This window comes from Ahaetulla prasina, chromosome 7 (assembly GCF_028640845.1).
Source record: "Ahaetulla prasina isolate Xishuangbanna chromosome 7, ASM2864084v1, whole genome shotgun sequence".
NCBI lineage: Eukaryota > Metazoa > Chordata > Lepidosauria > Squamata > Colubridae > Ahaetulla > Ahaetulla prasina.
Window position 1 is genome coordinate 77,381,641 of NC_080545.1, and position 6,000 is coordinate 77,387,640.

Below are 6,000 nucleotides of genomic sequence, written 5' to 3' on the forward strand. Positions count from 1 at the left end.
ATTGGATATGATGTTGCCAAAACTGCCAATCTAAGCAACACAACACATAAGCTTGTTGGGTAGGGAATTCTGGGGTTGAAGTCCACACATCTTAAAGTTGCCAAAGTTGAAAAACACTGATCTAAATCACCTTTCCCAACTTTGCCCATTAAAGGTTGGGCCTTGAGAGTGGTGGTGTGAGGCAAAGAGTAACAACCGATAAAGACATTGGCTAACATCAGCTTTGTAAAACATGGATATACAGTGAGGGGATGGCAAAAAAGGAATGTAATATTACACATTACCAAAACAAACAAACAAACAAAAATGCACATGGCTATCCAAAGGAAAATCTGCATAAGATAAATTGCAAATTAACAATCAACAATAATAGGTGGGAACATTTGTTAGAATTCCCTACCATTATTGAATTATAGATCCAACACATCTGGAAGGCACTAGACTGTGAAAGACTAATGTAATCTCTTGAGTCATCCACTGGTTCCACAGGCATACAACAATAATCAAACAATACATCACAATTCAGCAGAAAACAAAATAAACCCAGTTGGGTACTGTAAGCAATCCAAAATACAAAGCGCTGTGTTCCAGTGGCTTAAATGAAAAATAATTGGTTTAGGATCAACACTGAAAAAGTGAGATGCCTATTTCAGAGTAATTCTTCAATTGGCTGCAATCAAGCAGAGAAGCCAGAATGAAGCGTGCTTAGAAGGATTCAAAAGTTGGGGGCCTTGTTTGAAGTTCATCATCCAAAGAGGATGATGACCAAGATTATTAGGGGACTGAAGGTTCAAACATATAAAGAACAGTTGCTGGAATTAGGTATGCCTAGTTTAATGAAAAGGACTAAGCGTGACATGATAACAGTGTTCCAATATCTCCAGGGCTGCCATAAAGAAGGGAGTCAAGCTATTCTCCAAAGCATCTGAAGGCAGAACAAGAAGCAATGAATCAAGGAGAGAAGCAACCTAGAACTAAGGAGAAATTTCCTGATAGTTAGAACAATTAATCAGTGGAACAACTTGCCTCCAGAAGTTGTAGGTGCTCCAACACTGGAGGTTTTTAAGAAGACAAGAACAAGCATTTGTCTGAAACAGTATAGGGCTTTCTGCCTGAGCAGGGGGTTGGACTAGAAGACCTCCAAGGTCCCTTCCAACTCTGTTATTCTGAGTAAGAGATGTGGTATAATCCAATGCGCAGCCTAAAGGATTTGAGGTTCAAACCAGTTCAATACTATAAAAAAATAAGTGGGAATATGAAACATGTAAATGTAATATTTAAATTTGATTACAGTTACAGCTCCCATACATTTACAGTATAAATCTAACACACACATCTAACACCTTAAATATTGCAATTTGGCAACCATTTAGAGAAGGGGTTGAAAGAGATAGAGTTTCAGGGAACGTAATTTTCTTTTATATCCTGGCCTTGTTTCAGAATTGCAACAAGCCCATTCAAATTCAAAGGCAGGCATGTTTTTCTGTCCCAGTACAAGGGCAAATGCAGATTATTAGGGCAGATCTAACAAAGCATATAGAAGATTGGTTAATAGATAAAGGAGCAGAGATTTTTTAAAAATGAAATTAAAGATGCGTTTGACATACTGCTGTTTGAAATTTTATTCTTCTGTCTAGTAGTATGGAACAAACCAGTTTTCTCATTTCCAAGTATTCCATTAAGTCATCTGTAAAATTTAAAATTCACATATCTAGACATGAAAACTTAGAACTAACTTGCTGAGTTTGCAGTTTAAAATAAAAGGTGGTATTTTAATAGCCTTGGCCAAAAAGTAGATCTTTTCATATATAGCAGTTCTACTGACAGAAGTTCATATATTATAAAACAAGTTATTTTTATTTGTATAATTCTATTGTTCAAAATTGAGCTTCCTGCAAATGTACTGGAAAGAAAACCAACCTAAATCACAGCCCATTTCCACAGCTTCTTTTGGACTGGGGGTTGCTCTGGGACTAATACACTGCAAAAATTTCCTTTTTAGCTCTTGGAATTATTAGAGGAGATCTCAGAAAAGATGCAACGGGGAGCATTGCAGCTGTTTGGCTTGGCTCTTAAAAGGGAGGGGATGGCACTGTTTACCGAAGCAGCTTTGAGCCATTGTCAGATTAAAGGAGTCCAAAAATCTGCATAGCCCTGTTGTGTAAGACAGTTGCTACATATGCAGGGAAGTCTATGTATTACCCTCAGTTTTCATTTTGTCAAAAGGTATAAACAACATGGCCATAAATGGGCTTTAGCCAGTGGTGGGATTCAAGTAATTTAACAACCGGTTCTCTGCCCTAATGATTTCTTCCAACAACCAGTTTGCCAAACTGCTCAGAAAGTTAACAACTGGTTCTCCCGAAGTGGTGCGAACTGGCTGAATCCCACCACTGGCTTTAGCCAACCAGAATGCCCTCTACAAATGTGGAACAATTCTCAGAAATCTCACCAATACCTCCTGTAGACAAACCTTCTGTAAGTTGATGTCCAGGCATCTGGAGAACATAAAAGTTTGGGGAAGGCTGCTGAAACATCTTTTTTGGTGTAGGATTCTCTGCCTGTTTCTTTTCTAGACTCTTTTAATGAAAAGAAAACCAAATTGGGAAGCGGCAATGCTTCAAAGGGTCAGTTAGTGGAATCATCTTTATTTGCTCTATTGACATCCTTAGAAGATGCAACTTGTAAGTGGTTGCAGCTCTGGACTTTATTTGGAATGGGTGGTAAGCAGCCTATTGATGACCGGAAGGAATGGAAATATTTTTGCTGATAAAATGGATGTAAAAGACTTTTAATGACTATGCAAGCCTTTTAAGCGAGCATTTTAGGAAGGTGCCTCTAACTTGCTCTCAGAGTTTCAAATGTACCCATTCCTGATTTCCATCTTGCCTTTCAAGCAAGGGGCTTGAAGAAGGTAGACCTGTTCTCATTCATAAAAAACTAATCTTTCCCCAGATTTGCTTAGCTTTAGCAACATGGCTTGAGAGTCATATCAGCTCTCTGGTGAATTGTCAGAAATATCCTTCCCTTCCTTTACTTAATGGTTATATGCTACACTACAGCTAAGAAGGTGAGAATGAAAATATAAATGGCATGGGGCAATTTTCCAATTTATCACCTGGAAGCTGGTAATATTTGGCAGAACTATATGCATTGCAATGGATTGATAACTTAAAAAAAAAAGTAGAAAAAGTGGAAGGAGTATTCCAGTCTCTGAATTCTACATTGAGCTTCCAAAATTCCAAAAACTATGATTTTCACTCAGTCCCCAGTGGCGGCCCAACTGTCAGTCATTCTCATGATGAACTGTGATCAATGGACAAGAAACCAAGATTGGGGGAAGGGAAATATGTCTCTGTGTGTGTGTCAGTGGTGGGTTTCCAAAAATTTTACTACCAGTTCTGTGGGCGTGGTTTGGTGGGCGTGGCACAGCATGGCTTGATGGGCGTAGCAGGGGAAGGATACTGCAAAATTTCCATTCCCATCCCACTCCAGGGGAAGGATACTGCAAAATCCCCATTTCCTCCCAATCAGCTGGGACTTGGGAGGCAGAGAATAGATGGTGGCGGGGCCTGTCAGAATTTTTACTACCCGTTCTCCAAACTACTCAAAATTTCTTCTACCGGTTCTCCAGAAGTGGTCAGAACCAGCTGAAACCCACCTCTGGTGTGTGTGAGTGTGTGTTTAAAAATCAAATGTGAATTACTGGTATGCCATTCATGGCAAGAAAGATATCCCTCACCTCTCAGAAAATAATCTGATAAAGAATGAGTTTTCTCTGCACTTATGGAACATTAAGAGACAACTTTGCAAAAGAAAGTAGGAAGAGAGGAAATTCCATTTAGACACCTGCAGGAAGGTAGATACATGACTAGAAACACAACAATTAAAACAGTATTTCTCAATTTTGAAAAATTTAAGCTGTGTGGATTTCCAGAATTCCCCAGGCAACATGCTAGCTGGGGAATTCTGAAAATCCACAAAGCTTAAAGTTGGCTAAAGTTGAGAAATACCAAGACTGATATATGCAATATTTTATGGTTTCTAACTTGTGTATCAAACCCTTTAATCATGCCAACGTGTTTAATTATGGTGTTTAATGAAAAGAAGGACTAGGGTTGACATGATAGCAGTATTCCAATATCTCAGGGGCTGCCACAAAGAAGAGGGAGTCAAGCTATTCTCCAAAGCACCTGAGGGTAGGACAAGAAGCAATGGGTGGAAACTAATCAAGGAGAGAAGCAACTTGGAACTAAGGAGACATTTCCTGACAGTGAGAACAATTAACCAATGGAACAATTTGCCTCCAGAAGTTGTAAATGCTTCAACACTGGAAGTTTTTAAGAATAAATCGGATAACTATTTGTCTGAAATGATATAGGATTTCCTGCCTAAGCAGGGGGTTGGACTAGAAAACCTCCAAGATCCCTTCCAACCATTATTCTATTCTGTCCTGTTCTATTCTATGTTAGGGAGACACAGGCCTTGACTCCTAATATCAGTCCATTAGGTTTTCTTCTAAAGAGAAGCTTTAACTTCTCCATCTCCCCTTGTAAACTGACTAATACAGTCAAAAAGATGCAACCCAACTTTCCTTGCATTATTATAGGAGGTGCAATAACTCATTGACACTAATCCTAGTTATATATCTGAATTCTGCCCTCCAAAATAGAAACAGAACACCCAACATTCAAATATAAACTCCCCCACTCTGCTCATTTCTACAATGAACTTACAACAGCAAAGAATTGTCCTAAAACTTGGTCCTCTGATTCAGTATACGAGCCAATGCCTTCCATCCAATATATTACGTTCCTGAAAATTCCTGGAAGAAAAGCCCATGACTTCTGGTTCTCCAGATGTTGCTGGATTATGAGTCATTCACAGCCTTCAACCCGGTTCCCAAAGCTGAGGAATGTTGAGAATTATGCTTCAGCGTTGCTTAGAAGCCTGTAATCATGATCATGCTACAGCTATTAAGTAACTTTCAAGTTGGTTTAAACTCAACCATTTCATGCATGACATTTTAATGGGCCAATGATTAAAGAAAATGAGCTGCCTGTGGAATACAACAGTGTTTCTGAACCTCAGCCACTTGAAGATGTGTGGAGTTCACACTCCCAGAACTCCCCAGCCAGCATTCTGAGAATTGAAGTTTTCAAGATGAAGTTCTCATCTTCAAGTTCTCCAAGGTTGAGAAACACTGGAATACAACATCTCTTAACAAAGAAGTGGGTGGAAGATTTATAGATTTATTTAAAGATTTATAGGTGGCTTTTCATGCAAGATGCAATATAAGCCAAGCTATGTTTCAAACTTCTTTTATGGGTCTCCAAAGCTGCTCTTTCTTCTCAACTGAATCTTTTTCCCAGCTGCAAAAATTGGGACTATCACTAGATGATAGGAGAGCGCTAAGGTCTGTTGATTTTGCAAGCCAGATCTGCTGCCCTAGTATCTTCTAAACTTTATTAATCCAGACTAGTATTATGCATTTGCAATCATATCATTTTTATTAATCCACAATCATATATAAAAATTACCAAGCTTCCTGAGACTTCACGGAAGATTTGTTGAATCTCTTACTTATCCTCCTGCTGCCCTCTACCGTTAGCCAAGTGAAGCAGCTCTCCATTTCTTAACAAGTAGCCACAGCATAGCAGACTTTTCCAAAAAAACCTCCACAACAGACATCTTGGTTGCACCGATTGGCTGGATTATGGAGGCGATCCGACTGCTATTCAGAAAGCATTCGTTTTGCTACGCACCATAAAGAGGTGTAGCTGTGCTATTATTTCATGATTAAAGGACATCTTAAATGAAAGGGCCTTGTAAATGTTTGTGTGCACATTTGTTTGTGCAAACTGCCCCATCAGTATATACACACTTTGCATGTTTATGAAAGATTTATTTATTTAAAACAAGAAGCCCCAGTTTCATAATAAATTGTTGCCGAGGATGATGAAATTACGGAGCGAAGTATTCAAAAGACAAAAGTATTGT